At 43.6% G+C, this 15,931-nt stretch overlaps 1 protein-coding gene across 9 annotated transcripts in view; it reads left to right on the forward strand.

Moving 5' to 3' along the window:
- Positions 1–4,005: 4,005 nt before the first annotated feature.
- EPB41L2 (erythrocyte membrane protein band 4.1 like 2) overlaps positions 4,006–15,931 on the forward strand; it is a 124,687-nt gene continuing 112,761 nt past the window's right edge. For 4 of the 9 annotated variants that reach the window (XM_067293726.1, XM_067293727.1, XM_067293728.1 and 1 more), the window contains exons 1-3: positions 4,007–4,078; positions 8,139–8,220; positions 9,114–9,171. The gene's annotated coding sequence lies outside the window, so the exon portion shown is untranslated. Of the gene's footprint in view, positions 4,079–8,138; positions 8,221–9,113; positions 9,172–15,931 lie in introns of all 9 variants that reach the window. The other 5 variants (XM_067293724.1, XM_067293732.1, XM_067293733.1 and 2 more) reach the window with 3 other exon arrangements.

Genomic DNA, 15,931 nt, shown 5'->3' on the forward strand with positions numbered 1-15,931 from the left:
TTGTGGTTATGTGGCAAAAGAATTAAGCAAACAGCCATTTTGACTAGAGTTCTAATCTCTGCAGATGACAGCTCCAATACGAGGTTCAAAATTTGCTGCATTTACATTTAGCTGTACTGCTGCAATCTTTACTTCTGTTAAATAGTGCTTTGGTTATATCAGCACTTTCAAGAAATTTTGCATAGTGAGTTCAACAACAGAACAGTTCTTATCACTGTGGCACCTACACAAAATTTAGATAGTACAAGGGGGTGGAGGAGAACATTTAAAAGTGGATTTATGACATTGCTTTGGTGCTAGAGCTGCAGCAGTACATTTCCTAAAAATCAGTAGCCTAGAAAAATGACTACCCAACATGCTGTAGACAGAGTTACCTAGACTTCATTTGGCTACCTAGATGTTTCATTACTCTGCTTACGAAATTGTCTATACCCTTCCACTCCTTAGGCCATGTATGTCCTTTTTCCCACAGAAAGAGTTAAGGAAAAGCAAACACCAAAAATCGTATTGCATTTTATAAATTTTTCTATTTTTAAAGAAATGCAACACAGCTTTTTAAACCAATGAGACTGACAGGCTATTTACTTTTCCAAAGTAATAAATCAGAAAAAAGGAAAGTTTGTCATAAGGCAGCAGATTTTTTCTGGAAACACATGGCCTAAAACCAGCATGAGAAGAAATATTCAAGTGAATAAATCTCTCTGGGGTGCTGCTAAATGTGGTCCACAAGAGCAGTGCCTTAGTCTAAAGAAGCAAAAGAAGGCAAATCTGAAGCTGTTTTTTTTTTAAAGTCTTGCTGAATTTTCTAACCTAGGGAAATTTCACTACAGACATTCCCACTGGTTTTAGCAATATCGGGAACCTTATTGAAGACAACATTGTTAAAGACGCAGCTGTTTTCAGTACTGTGCCAATTAAACTTACTCAGGCCAATGGTATTAAATACTGGCAGCCACACAAGTGCTAGCAACAATAAGAAAAAGCAAACTGGATCATGTAAGCTCAGGTAGCCTTAGAAAGCTGCACAGACCAAGTGCCTCTGTTGTCTCTGTAAATTAAGCCTTTAAAGGTAGTAGTTGCTGTTTTTATGAAGGCACCTGAGGCTGCTGTATTATTTTCTTGATGAATTGCAGCATATTCTGCCATCGTTCCTTTGTGCTCAGAGACATTAAAGCATCTGAGAAATAAGATGGGGAAGATCACGTATACAGTTTTAGAGACCATTCTGCATATAAAGAGCATCTAGAGGTAAAATCCTAACCCAGTTGGTGCTATGGTAATTGTAGCATCTGCTGTTTAAAAACAAAGAACCACAGTAACTGATTTTCCTGAAAAAGAAAAATGATACTGCATCTCCTCTTTGAAAGAGTCAAATGTCTTTTGATGCTGTTTTTGAATGTGAGGCAGGAGATACTAAAAAATTAGTAATTGTATTTATTTAAATTATACACTATAATAAAATACTAAGATTACAACATTAAGCAATATATCTAGTAATGCCAGAATTAAAACTGTTTGTGCACATGCATTATAATTCAGTCTTTAATTATTGGTCCCTAACCTCTTTCACTGCATGCAGAATGAACAATGCTGAATTAAGCATGGATATCTAATACTACTCGTTCTCTATTCATTGGTGGCTCATTGCTTTTCTGTGTACTTACATTAATTTCTTTTAACAGCACTGCCATGAAGTGCAGGGTTGCTTTTACTTCTGAAACACCAAGATTAAAGAAAAGATATTCATCAGTTCTAGGTGCCTAATAGGACTTGATTTTACTGAGTCTTCAGCATTATGAAATATGCAGAATATTTACTGTATACTACCTGTTGAATATAGTTTCAGTAGTAAGCCACCCTAAAGCAGACCCCAGCATCTCAAGACAGGCATTGCGGAAACACAACTGGGCATTCCCCAACCCTATTCAAAATCTAATTCAAGTGATGTGGCACATAACATTACACAGAAATTTTCGACATAGAGAATTTAGAATTCTTAAGAGTTATTTAGAATTCTCTAAAAAACACTCAGCAGCCTTAGTCATGATGCTACTCCTTCTCTTCATTTTTTTTTTCAAATTCTTTCCAATTTTCCCAGAAATGACACAGGGATTATACAGAAAATACACACAAAAAAATGCACAGCTCTGCTGCAAATCAGAAAGTCTATTCTGTCCACTACAAAACAACACGTTTCTGTGTTCATATGAAGATGAGGTGGGAAGTCTCTGGTTAGCTTTACGTTAAAATGCACAAAAGGTATGAATTGAAGTTGTACAGGCAACTTAAACTGTGTGCTGAATTTTGCAAACTCAGTGTGACTATATGTAAGGTAAATAATTTTCTTAATGAGAAGAGAGATCAAAGCTAGAAGAGGCCCTGGTTTCTTAAACAGACATTTTTACACCTGTTAGTACTGTATTTCTTCTCCAGCCTTTCATTTCTCTCCTGCACATGCATGCACAACTTGCAGGCCAGATCATAGTCTCCATTCCCTCTTCACAGCATAACAAGTTGAAGCTTATTTCTCCTTTGTTTCATTTGATAGATAGTACTTGTTGTTGACCCTGAACCTGACTCATCTTTTGTATGCTGGAAGAAGCATTAAAAAGAGAATGAAAAGCCATATACATAGTTTAGAGCGTTAGGGACAAGAGAGTTGCCCTTAGGTGGGGAAGGTGCTGCGGCACCCCACAGCACTGTGGTGCCCACAGCACTCCAAGGTCCTGCAGTCTGCGCAGCGCAGCAGCTGCCCTTACGCTCCATCTTCTCCAAGCCCATGAGCAATAAGCATTCACAAAAGCATCAAAAGATCTTTAACAAACTGGAGGACAACCCTCCACCAAGACTGCAGTTCATAGGCTCAGGCTGGAAGAAGGTCTCTAGTCCAACCTCCTGCTCCAAGCAGGGTCAGCCTTGCAGTCAGACCAGGTCACTCAGGGCTGTCTCCAATTGGGTCTGGAAAATATCCATGGAGAGAGACTGCAAAACCTCTTTGGGCAGCCTGCTCCACTACCTCACTGTCCTCATAATGAATGTTTCCTTATACCCAGCCTCAACCTCTATTTCAATTTATGCCGGTTGTCTCAAGGGTTCCCAACATGTCCCACTGTGAAGAGTCTGGCTCCATCTTCCTGATGACCTCCTCATAGGTCCTGGGGGGCTGCTGTTAGGCCCCCCAAAGTCATCTCTTCCCCAGGCTGAACCAGCTCTGGTCCCTCAGTCTCTCCTCACAGGGCAAGCACTCCAGCCCCTGGCCATTTTGGGGGTCTCCACTAAACCCGCTTGTTTATTGACATCTTTCCTGCACTGGTGGGCCCCAAACTGGATGTGGCACCTAGATGTGGTCTAGCGAGTGCTGAACAGAGGTGGATAGACCCTTTCCCTCCACCTCCCGGCCGTGCTCCCTGCTCATGCAGCCCAGGATGCTGCCGGCCTCCTTTGCTGCCAGGGCACACACGTTCAGCAGATTAAACGGCTCCTTTCCTACAGCATCATTACATTTCGAGCCCGTACAGACACACCGCGGCGGGGCAGGCTCTGCGGACAGCACTTTACCGCCGCCCGGCCGCCCGGCCGCCCGGCCGGCGTCGGGAGGGGGGCCCGGCTGCGCGCCCCTGCCCTCCGCCGCGAGCGTCCACCCCGCAGCGCTGCCCAACGCCGCCTCGCCGCCCGGCTGAGGCTGAGGCTGAGGCTGAGGCTGCCGGCCCCGGCGGCGGCGGCGGCGGCGGCGGCGGCGGCGGCGGCGGCGGCGGCGGCGGCGGCGGCGGCGCCCCAGAGGCGAGCGCCGAACCGCCGCGCCTCTGACGAGGGGCGACCGTTGCCGCGGCGCGGGGAAGGGGGTGGGGGCGGCACCCGCTCCCGCGATTGACCGGCGCCTCAGCCAATGGCGGCGAGCGCTGCGCCGCGGGGACGGCGCCGCAGCGGCCGCCGAGGCGGGGGCGGGGCACGGGCTGGCCGGGGCGGGGCCGGCGGGTCCCTCCCGGGCTGGGCTGACGGCTCCGGTCGGGGAGCTTCAATTTCGGATGTGACCGCGAGCAGTGGCGGGCGGGGCGCGAGGCGGCCGTTAGGCTGGCAGGTAGAGCTGGGGCGCCGCTGGGGGAGCGTTGCCCGGAGCGACGCCTGCCGCGGGGTGCGGAGCGGGGTGCTGCAGCGGAGGGGGGCGCCGGGCAGCGGGGGGCCGCTTTGGCCCGGGCCCGCGCCCGCGGGTGTCCCCCGGCCCCGACGCGGCTCCGTCCGCTGCGGGGAGCTGCCCCCTCCCGCCCGAGCGGCTGCGGGGCGAGCAGCGGCGGGCTGGGGGGCGGCAGAGCCGGCGCGGGTGCCCGTGCCCGGCCGTGCGGGGGGAGCGGGGACGGCAGGGGGCGGCAGCGGCCCCGGGGAAGCGAGTCTCCGGGCTCGCCGCGGCCGGGGAAATGCGCTCGCCGCCGACGGGGGCAGCCGGGGCGGGCGGGAAGTGCTCGTCCTGCGGCGGCGGCGGGGCTGAGGGCCCGCAGGGCGCGCAGGCCCTCAGCGCGACGGGGCTCTGCCCCCTCCCCGCGCGGGGTCCCTGGGACGGGCCCGCTCCCTCCCTCCGCCCGGCGGCCCCGCGCCGCCGTGCAGCGCGGCGAGCCGCTCGGCGCCGCTCGCTTTCAAACTTCCCTCGCGGGGCCGCGGCGGGGGCAGCGCCCGCTGCCGGCGGGGGCGGGCGCGGCCGGCCCCGGCTGCGCCCCGCGCTGCTGCGCACCAGAGCCGCCGCGGGACCGGGCTGCGGCTGGATGTGCCCGTGGCGTCGCGGTCTTCCTGCATGTGCTGCGTTTTCTTGGGTCTCCCACTTCCTGGTCTGAATTTGTGAGGCACGGGAGAGGGTTGGGTTTTTTTCCCCCTAAGAAAACTGTGTGGATTTTTGTGAGTCACTTTCCCACGCAATAGCTAAACGGCTGTAGCCTGCGCCCGTGGTGTGAATACTGGGGGAGGAAGAGAAAAATTTGGGCTCTTTCTTGTTTTCTTTTTTCCTGGACCACCACTCTTCATTCCGATAGCTTCATGCTGTTCATATCTCGGACTTTTTCTTTCTTTCTTTTAGTTGTAAGCTAGCAGCTGCAGAAAAATGAGCTAACTGGGACCCTTCACTGAAGCTGTTTTTCAGTAGTTCTGTAGGAGATGCAATTGAGGAAGATTATACATTCCCAGCTTCTTTCTTTCTCTTCAGGATTAAAAAAAAATCAGGGTAGAATCCTATTGTATGTTCTTTATCTGTTCCTTTATAATGTAGTCTGCCTTTCAAGATGTGATGACCTGGCTTCTTGGATGAACATTACATGCTAAGCTCTTTAAACAAATTGAGATGTTATTTATAAATTTGAGTACGAGTCCAAAGTTCTTTTCCTATTATTGTTCTTTTGTAGGGCTTTGATTACAATACTGCAAAGTCTGAACAGTCTCAGAACAGCCATAAACACTGTGGTACAAATTTTAGTGCAGCATTTTTCCACAGATGAAGATCCTACTGGGTTGAAGTTAATCCCTCTTGAAGTTAACAGTATTGTGCATGCATGTGTATGCCTAGAATGAGCTTAAAGGAGGTTACTTTATAAATCATCTCTGATTGACATAAAAGGAGGTGGTTTTGGTTTTTCTCATCTTAATGATTATGATTTCCAGAAACAGCTTCTGAAATGAAAGCACTGGGAAGGAACATGTAATAGCCAACTAGAGAGTAAACTTAGGTTAAGATGCTTTGATACTGGTAACAGATAGCAAACAGTTCAATTGGGACTTTTTTTCTTCTTGTAAAGCTGTCTAAGACCCATTTTTAATTAAAGACATGTAATTTATAGCTTTATTTGCCAGTGACCTATAGTACTTCACATAGCTTTACTGCCTCATTTTCCTTTCTGCTAGCATGTGTGCTACCAGACTGTTAGAAAAAGTGCTGCGAGCACAGAACTCTGCAAACTCAACCTTCAGCAAATTCTGACGAGCTTACCTAGTTCCAGACTTAGAGCGTTTGAAATGGCAAATTACTTCTTTAATAGGAAATATCTAAAAAACAAAGCTGCATCCTTTGCCGTGATACTTTTAGGTCTCAAACAGCAGAGATAAATTCAGTCCTTATACTAACCTACAGAGGCAACCAGTTATAGAAGAGCCCCTGCTTGGAACCCGTTCCGTGCCACCCTGCGTTACTTAGTGATGGTCTGAAAGGGTATTCGGCTGAAGCGTTCTGCTTCAGTTGCTGCTCTCCTCCTTTCCAACAAGCTTCCTTTTCTGCTTGCCATGCTGCTTTCTGTCTGGCATTACCCTTAACAGTGATAAGTTGAGCTGTTCTCTCTTGCTTGAATTTCAGCTTTCTGCTGAGCTTGATCCTCTTTGGGCTTAGAATATGGGCTTAGACCTTCCTTTCCTGCTTTTTGGAGGTTATGGATCTCTGAGTTTATATCAACAGTATGTATCCATGGCAGACAGACTTGTTTTGTAACAAGCTCATTTAGAATGCTCTAACCAAGTCTTTCAAAATTGTATATTCTGTGTATAATCATATTGAAAGTGGAAAAGAGGGAGAGTTCAAACTTCTTAACAGCCTGGGCCATGTGGAATAGGCTTGGGGCCTCCTTACTTTGGAAATACACTTTTGTTCCATCTCCGATTTGATAATGTCTCCAATAGTTGCAGTCAATTCGTAAGAAATTTCTGATCTCCACTTCCTCTTGATACAATTTAATAAGTAAGAGTAAATAAAGGCAGCACTCTGACCTGTTGATGTCTGTTACTGGGGTTTCACAATGACAACACCATGGATTGAGTTGTTCTGATTTAGAGTGTGTTGCCTGAAGAGTAATTGTATTGCAGACTTCATTCAATCTGGTCTGAATCACTTAGGTTGTATATAGGCAAAACAGGAATTTTTCATGCATCCAGCTCTACAGTCATACATTTGAGGATGAAGAACGTGGGTCATGCACAGAGGATGCAAAACTGTTCTGGGAAGTAGAGACACTGAAAGGAGAGGTTGTGGGTTGTGATTAATAATCATTTGAACATATTCTCTGTAGGTCACTGATCAAAAAATCAAACTAGGAATATTAAACAGCATATGAAAGATATGACAAGATAATATAATCTTTCTATTCTGTAGTTGTTAATTATGGGATTCCTTTTGACATTCTGTGTTCATTTTTGATATTGAAAACTTTAGAGCTACGATAGCAGTAACTTCAAAGAATTTAAAGAGTTAAAAAAAACAGGAGCTTTGTCTAAGTAAAAAAGATTGATCTGTATAAGTATTATAAAGGGAAAGGGCAAAATAATAGGATGATGGTTGTACCTATAATGTGGAGGAAAACAGATACCAAAGGAAGGTATCAAGCTATGAAAGTATTCAGTAGCTAGAAAGAGAACTAAACAGTTAGCAGTTAACACTTTAATAGTTACATCTATAATATACAGTATTACACTAATTATTGAAAGAGAACAAATTTTGTACGTAGTAGTTTAACACTTATGAATATTAATAGAGTAAGAATGATTTACCAAAGGTTGCAGTGTATTCCACGTTGTTAGATTTTTTTATTTTTTTATTTTTTAGCAAGATTGGGTGTTTTCTTGAAAAAGATGTACTGACTGAAATGACAGTTTCATTCTGGAATTGATCTGACCTTGGTATTTGCGGAGGAAGGTGGGTTTTCTTCATCTCAGGGAAGATTAACCCAAGAAAAGCACTGTTGGAAAACTACTCACTGTATGCTCATCCAGTTGCTGGACACAAAAGAGGGGATGGGAGTTTGTGGCTGGGGCAGGAGAATGGATTTGCCCCTTCTGTTGGTAGGTGAAACATACCATGAACCTGCGCTGTTACAGTCTGGCTTATACAAGAAGTCAGACTGCATTATAAGAGGTCATGTCTGCCTTTCTAAATTGAAAGAAAAGATTCTTCTTGACTTGAAGAGAGTTAGACTTTATAATAAACTGTCACATTCGTATTTTTTAAAGAGATAAATTAGCAGCTTTTTCTATAGTATTTGAATGGATGTTCACACTTAAAAATATTTCTCATTTAAGTACAGTTCAATTTCACTTTTCTGGTTTTCTAAATCACTTGGTTGGTAGTGCTGAGGTTTGGTGTAATTTGACTACAAATTTAATTCCAGGTTCTCTTATAGGTAAAGAAGATAGTGTGCTGCTATCCAATTGTGATAGTTGATCTCATTTTACCAGTCTTCAAGACTTTTATCAGAGTTAAAGGTAACTTGTGATTTTAGTTTTAATACCAGAAAATGCACTATAGGAACTTACTAAATACGAGAAGTTCTGTGTTCTGTTTCAATTTCTCATAAATATTTTTGCTGTTAATATGATAAATTTACATGGTTTAACTTGGCAATTCTGTAGTATTGCACAGGAAAGAATATATTAATGATATAGTAAGTATTGTGATTTTTAGCAAATGCTTAAATTATTAATTAAAATGTTCATGGTATAACTCCTGTGTGAAAGTAACTTTACCACAGACTTATTTATTCTGTAAAATTCACTGGGTCTTTGGGCTGTTGCCCATGTGAAAGCCATATCAAGAGAATATGGACTAGTTATTGTTGGGTAATGCAACAGTAGCCATTCAGCTTGCTTAGTGAAATGTGAAAAGCATATTTTATGTGTCATATGAGATTATAGAGTTGCATGTAATGCAAATGGGAAAACTCTGTAGGAATACAGTCTTGTTTATTTTAAAAGGTTTAAAAAAAAAAAAGTCTGTTTCAGCTGCAGTAGTGGCTGATGTTTGTAGTGGTGCTATGCAAAACACTGCATTACACCATCTCCTCAAGTGCTGTTATCTTCCCAGCAAGCTGTATAGGCATTGCTGACAAAAATGCTTAACATTTTCTAATTTCAGTTTACAACTCATGACTTGATCTCTGCTTGTTGTATTCTTTATGTAGTTCCTTGCATCTGACATATTACTTCCTGAGGGTTTTTTGGAAGATAAAACAGAAACAAAATCAGAACAAATCTATGCAATTGGTATATGAAACTTCAAAGCCCAACAACACCCCCCCCCCCCAAATCCTGTTTCCCTTACCAAATAATTCTCTATACCTTATTGCCTTCTACACTCATGTACCCTGTTTTTTTCCTAGTTCTGGACAGAAGCTGGGGCTGGATCTTTACTTATGAGAGTAGAAGACACAAATCTAGGTAATGTTTATGAGGTCTTGGAAAGGATCATTTAAGATGCTTGCCCTTTATTCTGCACGTCACAGAACTTCCTTCAGTGGTGGCATGATGTTTGGTGACTGGACTCAAGTATGAGTTGCTTAGAAGGCCTGACTTCTTTTGAGTTGGCCCCTTTCATAGATACTGATTGGCTGGCTGTGAATATTCTCTGAAGCAAGCAGTGTTTTTTTTTTTTTTCTCCTCCTAATGGATATGATAAGCTGCTACGGCTGTTCATCTGTGGAGTTGCTTTTGGTAATAGTAGCTTGGCTTTTCAGAGATCTTGTTGTGAAAGAGTCTTCTCTCCCCCCACCTGGTTCTTTCTGAAGAAGGTGATACGGCTTGCCTTTAATTTACCCTGCTGTTATTAAGTTATATAGCCTGTGTGCTCTGTAAGGCCATTGTTAGAAGCTAAGTACAATAGGGTTAGCTAAGGACAGTTTAAAGGGGACTATGAGTTGCTGTGCCACTCTAACTTTGAATCTTCTCTTTTGCCTCTAACATTGTCTATGTGGCTTTCTGTTTGCAAAGCACCGATTCTAGAGAAACATTCTGTAGAAAAAGATGTCCAGTTACCAGAAAATAAAAATAGACTCTTAAAAAAGAAATTTGGATTTCGAAAGATCAGTTTCAGCTTAAATTCCTTGCACTAATGACAAAGCAGAGTTTAACCAAATATTTGTTATTGAAATTACTCTGTAATTGGTAGTGTTGTACAGCTAAATGTAACACCAAATTTTACTGTAAATTACTGCTATCCCATTACAGTGGCTTGAGAAGTATAGAGTACAACTGTGGTATTCTTTTAGTGGCCTGGATAAGAATTTGACTACAATATTTTAAGAACATATTTTATATTTTTAATAACATTCTTCAGTGTATATTTAAAATGTGTAATGTGATCTCTTACCACAATGGAAAAATAGAATAGCTTTTTCAAATGTAAAGTATTCTGTTATCCTGGGTTTGGGATTTAAAATATATATTCTTATTGCAAGCTTTGAATTGGTGATAGGCAGACCTTTAACTCGTGACTGTTGACTCAGCATGTTTCCTACTACTTCAGGAAAAACAAAGCAAAATTAAAATTTGATTATAAAATTAGGTACTTGTGTTTCACATTTATTCAAATAATTTTTGTTACTTCCAGTTACAAGAGCAAGGATTCTTTAGTAAACATTTTAGAATATACTGAGTATACACTGCAGATATGAAAAACACAACATAAACTCCTTTGAGTTTGTTATTTCAGTTTTGGATCTTAAAACTCTTGTTCAATTTCCAATACAGTATTTTGGACTCTGTAGATACTATTTGTAAATTAACCATACTTTCTGCTGTTTCCTAGGTTGAAAGAAGCTTATTTTTGTATTTTTATCACCTGTTCTTTTTCCCTCTTTTGAAACTGTACTTAAAATAGATCTGTATCAGCTGTTATTGCATCAGCAATCGATTAAAAAAATTAAAGGTGCAAAGTAATAAGCCTGCTTATTAATCTTTTCTGACAGGATTTGATCCTTTTTGTTGTATAGTTTTTTGGGTACTTTTTCTGGTAGGATGCTACATTAGTGGACCACGCATCTGAAGCAAACCCGGTATCTATTAAAGAGACACAAAAAATGTGTTGTAATAAACTTTATACTTATGTCAGTGCTTAGTGTTAAGGCTGCTTTGTGCCCTCTCTAGTCAACACTTTTGTATTGCAGTAATCTTTGACAAGAGGTTAGCAACATAGTGATCCAATGCAGCTGTTCTGATCAAGCCTAGGATTACTATAAATCAGTGCTAGTACTCTTTCTCTACAACCCAAATTGCAAATGATTTAGCATTAAACCTATTTTTGACCTCTAATTCTCTCACTTTAACTTATGATTTTGGATACTTGGACTCACTTTCACTGTATGCTTTCTCTTTTCTTTGTGTGCTAGAAGATGTGTTTTGTAGAAAGCAGTTAATTTTTTAGAGATGGTTGAGATTGATGAGCTTGTAGATATTTATTTTTCTTTTTTTCCCCCCATCTTGAATATGGGGTTTGCTTGCAACATGAGACCATTGTAACTTCTTCAAGTGTGTTGAAATATTTTCATTTATATGAGGAAAGCAAACATTCTGAAGACTGAAATCCATCCTCTGTCTTCTAATTCCATTCAACAGAAAAGGTGAAACACTTAGCACATTAAAACATTAAGATTTTTTTCTCACAGTTTAATTTACACCATTTTTTGTGTCCCCATGTCATTTCAGTAAGTATGGATGTTAGTTAAGTTCCTTGGGATATTTGCAAAATAGAATGATAGAATTACAGAACAGACTGAATACTTGAGGTATTGTAAAAAAACTTTTACAGTATTACCAGTACACTTTTCCTGAAATGTAGCAGAAATGATACTGTATAAGTGAATTTGGGAATAGCTTTTTACCTCAATGCTATTTTGTGGGTGAGAAAATTCTTGGAGAAAAGGTGTCTTCTCTGTAAAAATGCTCTGTAAAAAGACTTACATTGGCAGAGAGATCTATGTCAAAAACTTTATCCAAAGGCAAAATGAAATCTTACTATGAAACATGGTAGCAGATAAAATTTTGAATTAGGGGAAAGTATGAGTGTGATATACTAAAATAGTCCATTTTAAGAATATTAAATTATATTTGTTTTGCTTGGTGTACTGCTTTTTCAATTGTAGGACCGGAAGAGGTTGAAGTCAAAAGCTTATTTCCCCTTCTCCTCCCTCCATTCCCTCCCCCTCATTGTTTTGGCAAATTTAGTAAAAAATATATATTGTCACATACCTTATCTATATCCTTAGACAGTTGCAAGCTCAATAACCCTGATAGAATATTTGCAGTATTAACTACAGACCAGGTATTAAACGTCATGTGAAACAGGTTGCATCCTTCTGAAGGAAAAGTTTGTGCAATTTTAGCACTGATACAAAAGAATGATGCTAGAGATTGTATTTCTTCTTGTCTCCATATGTATTATGACTTCCGTTTCTTGTATTTTTTGAAATGCCTAATGAAGCTTTATAAAATACACTTGTTAGCTGAAGTATATTTGACTGTGCTGACTTTTTGGAAAGTCTAAATGATTTAGCTCTTTATCTTCACAGAATAGTTGAGGTTGGAAGGGACCTCTGGAGATTGTCTAGTCCAGCCTGCTCAAGCAGGGTCACCTAGAACAGGAATCATGGTGCTTGAGGAATTATGCTTGAAGTACTGGACTAAGAGTGAAGGCATTTTTCACTTGCTGCTTGCAAATGGGTTTTTAAAAATTCATGTGAATGCCTGTATACCAATGCACGCAGCTTGAGGAACAAACAGGAAGAACTAGAGATGTGTGTGCGGTCGCAGGGCCATGATCTCATTGCCATTACAGAGACATGGTGGGATAGCTCGCATGACTGGAGTGCTGTCATGGATGGCTACGTACTTTTTAGGAAAGACAGGCCAGGAAAGCGAGGTGGTGGAGTTGCTCTTTATGTGAGAGAGCAACTGGAATGTAATGAGCTGTGCCTAGGGGTGGATGAAGAGCGAGTTGAGAGCTTATGGGTAAGGATTAAAGGGCAGGCTAGCATGGGTGACACTGTTGTGGGTGTTTACTACAGGCCACCTGATCAGGATGAGGAAGTCGATGAGGCCTTCTACAGACAGCTGGAAGTAGCCTCACGATCCCAGGCCCTGGTTCTCATGGGGGACTTCAACCACCCTGATATCTGCTGGAAAGACAGCACAGCTAGGCACAAACAGTCCTGGAGGTTCCTGCAGAGCACTGGTGACAACTTCTTGACACAGGTGGTGGAGGAGCCAACAAGGAGAGGTGTGCTGCTGGACCTCGTACTAACAAACAAAGAAGGACTGGTGGAAGATGTGAAGGTCGGGGGCTGCCTTGGCTGCAGTGACCATGAGATTGTGGAGTTCAGGATCCTGCGAGGAGGCAGCAGGGCACCAAGTAGGATCGCAACCCTGGACTTCAGGAGAGCAAACTTTGGCCTCTTCAGGGACCTACTTGGAGGAATCCCATGGGTGAGGGCCCTAGAAGGAAGGGGGGTTCAAGAGAGCTGGTTAATATTCAAACATCACTTCCTCCAGGCTCAAGAGCGGTGCATCCCTAAGAGTAGGAAGTCAAGCAAAGGAGGCAGGAGACCTGCATGGATGAGCAAGGAGCTCCTGGCAAAACTCAACCAGAAGAAGGAAGTACACAGAAAGTGGAAAGGGGGACAGGCCACTTGGGAGGAATATAGGAATGTTGTCAGAGTATGCAGGGATGCGACGAGGAAGGCTAAGGCCCGTTTGGAATTAAATCTGGCTAGAGATGTCAAGGACAGCAAGAAGGGCTTCTTCAAATACATCAGTAGCAAGAGGAAGACTAGAGAAAACATGGGCCCTTTGCTGAATGGGGTGGGTGCCCTGGTGACAAAGGATGCAGAGAAGGCAGTTACTGAATGCCTTCTTTGCTTCAGTCTTTACTGCTCAGGCCAGCTCTCAGGAACCCCAGATCCTGGAGGCAAGAGAGAAAGTCTGGAGAAAGGAAGACTTTCCCTTGGTCGAGGAGGATTGGGTTAGAGATCATTTAAGCAAACTTGACACCCACAAATCCATGGGCCCTGATGGGATGAACCCACGAGTGCTGAGGGAGCTGGCGGACATTATTGCTAAGCCACTCTCCATCATCTTTGAAAGGTCATGGAGAACAGGAGAGGTGCCTGAGGACTGGAAGAAGGCCAGTGTCACTCCAGTCTTCAAAAAGGGCAAGAAGGAGGACCCAGGGAACTACAGGCCAGTCAGCCTCACCTCCATCCCTGGAAAGGTGATGGAGCAGCTCATCCTGGATGTTATCTCTTAGCATGTGGAGGAAAAGAAGGTGATCAGGAGTAGTCAGCATGGCTTCACCAAGGGGAAATCATGCCTAACCAATCTGATAGCCTTCTATGATGGAATGACTGGCTGGGTAGATGAGGGGAGAGCAGTGGATGTTGTCTACCTAGACTTCAGCAAGGCTTTCGACACTGTCTCCCATAACATCCTCATAGGGAAGCTCAGGAAGTGTGGGTTAGATGAGTGGACAGTGAGGTGGATTGAGAACTGGCTGAATGGCAGAGCTCAGAGAGTTGTGATCAGTGGCACAGAGTCTAGTTGGAGGCCTGTAGCTAGCGGTGTCCCCCAAGGGTCGGTACTGGGTCCAGTCTTGTTCAACTTCTTCATCAATGACCTGGAGGAAGGGACAGAGTGCACCCTCAGCAAGTTTGCTGATGATACAAAACTGGGAGGAGTGGCCGATACCCCAGAGGGCTGTGCTGCCATTCAGGGGGACCTGGACAGGCTGGAGAGGTGGGCAGAGAGGAACCTCCTGAAGTTCAACAAAGGGAAGTGCAGGGTCCTGCACCTGGGGAGGAATAACCCCATGCAGCAGTACAGGTTGGGGGTTGACCTGCTGGAAAGCAGCTCTGCGGAGAAGGACCTGGGAGTGCTGGTGGACACCAAGTTAAGCATGAGGCAGCAATGTGCCCTTGTGGCCAAGAAGGCCAATGGTATGCTGGGGTGCATCAGGAAGAGTGTTGCCAGCAGGTGGAGGGAGGTGATTCTCCCCCTCTCCTCAGCCCTGGTGAGGCCGCATCTGGAGTACTGCGTCCAGTTCTGGGCTCCCCAGTACAAGAGGGATGTGGCACTACTGGAGAGAGTCCAGCGAAGGGCTACAAAGATGATTAGTGGACTGGAGCATCTCTCTTATGAGGAAAGGCTGAGAGAGCTGGGCCTGTTTAGCCTGGAGAAGAGAAGGCTGAGAGGGGATCTTATCAATGTGTACAAGTATCTGAAGGGAGGGTGTCAAGAGGATGGGACCAGACTCTTTTCAGTGGTGCCCAGCGACAGGACACGAGGCAACGGGCACAAACTGAAACACAGACAATTCCATCTGAACATGAGGAAAAACCTTTTCACTGTGAGGGTGACAGAGCACTGGAACAGGTTGCCCCGAGAGGTGGTGGAGTCTCCTTCTCTGGAGATATTCAAAACGCGCCTGGATGCAATCCTGTGCAATGTGCTCTAGGTGACCCTGCTTGATCAGGGGGGTTGGACTAGATGATCTCCAGAGGTCCCTTCCAACCTCAGCGATTCTGTGTGATTCTGTGACATGAAACAGATAGGTTGGGAGCAGATTCGTTTGAGCCATACGCTGCTTTTTATAAAAATGTGGCTTCTATGCATCTTTTAGCCCTTTTGTTCACAGCTCAGTTTTTAGCTGTGATTTTTAAATTTCATGTTTGTTATCTTTACTTGCATTCCAAGGCAACACCTGCCATGAAGATGGTTGATTTGCCATAAAATACCCGAGTTGTTAGGTCTGTTTAGAGTATGCCTAATGTGTTAGATAAAGCTCAAGACATACACCGTGCATAGCAGTGTTATAATTTCGGAATGGGACCAGATGAAAACAGTTATTATTGGCTGAACTTCTTAGTCACTGTCATGAGCCCTAGTTTTCTGGCTTCAAACATCTTATATCCATAAACAAACTGTTGAATATTGTGGGAATACTAATTTGGCTGGCAAAATTTAAAAAAAAAAAAAAAAAAAGCTAGCATGTTGCGGTTTAGATGTAAAGATTAAATACTTAAAATCTGGAATCGAAGGTAAAACCAACCTGTTCTTTTATTTGTGAATGATCTTTGCTTTGCTTCCAAAGGGTTGAAGATTAAAAATGCCATTGAAAATGCCTCGATCCTTTCTGTTTGAAGGTTCACAAGGG

The sequence above is a fragment of the Apteryx mantelli genome, chromosome 3 (genome assembly GCF_036417845.1).
Source record: "Apteryx mantelli isolate bAptMan1 chromosome 3, bAptMan1.hap1, whole genome shotgun sequence".
In the NCBI taxonomy this organism is placed as follows: Eukaryota; Metazoa; Chordata; class Aves; order Apterygiformes; family Apterygidae; genus Apteryx; species Apteryx mantelli.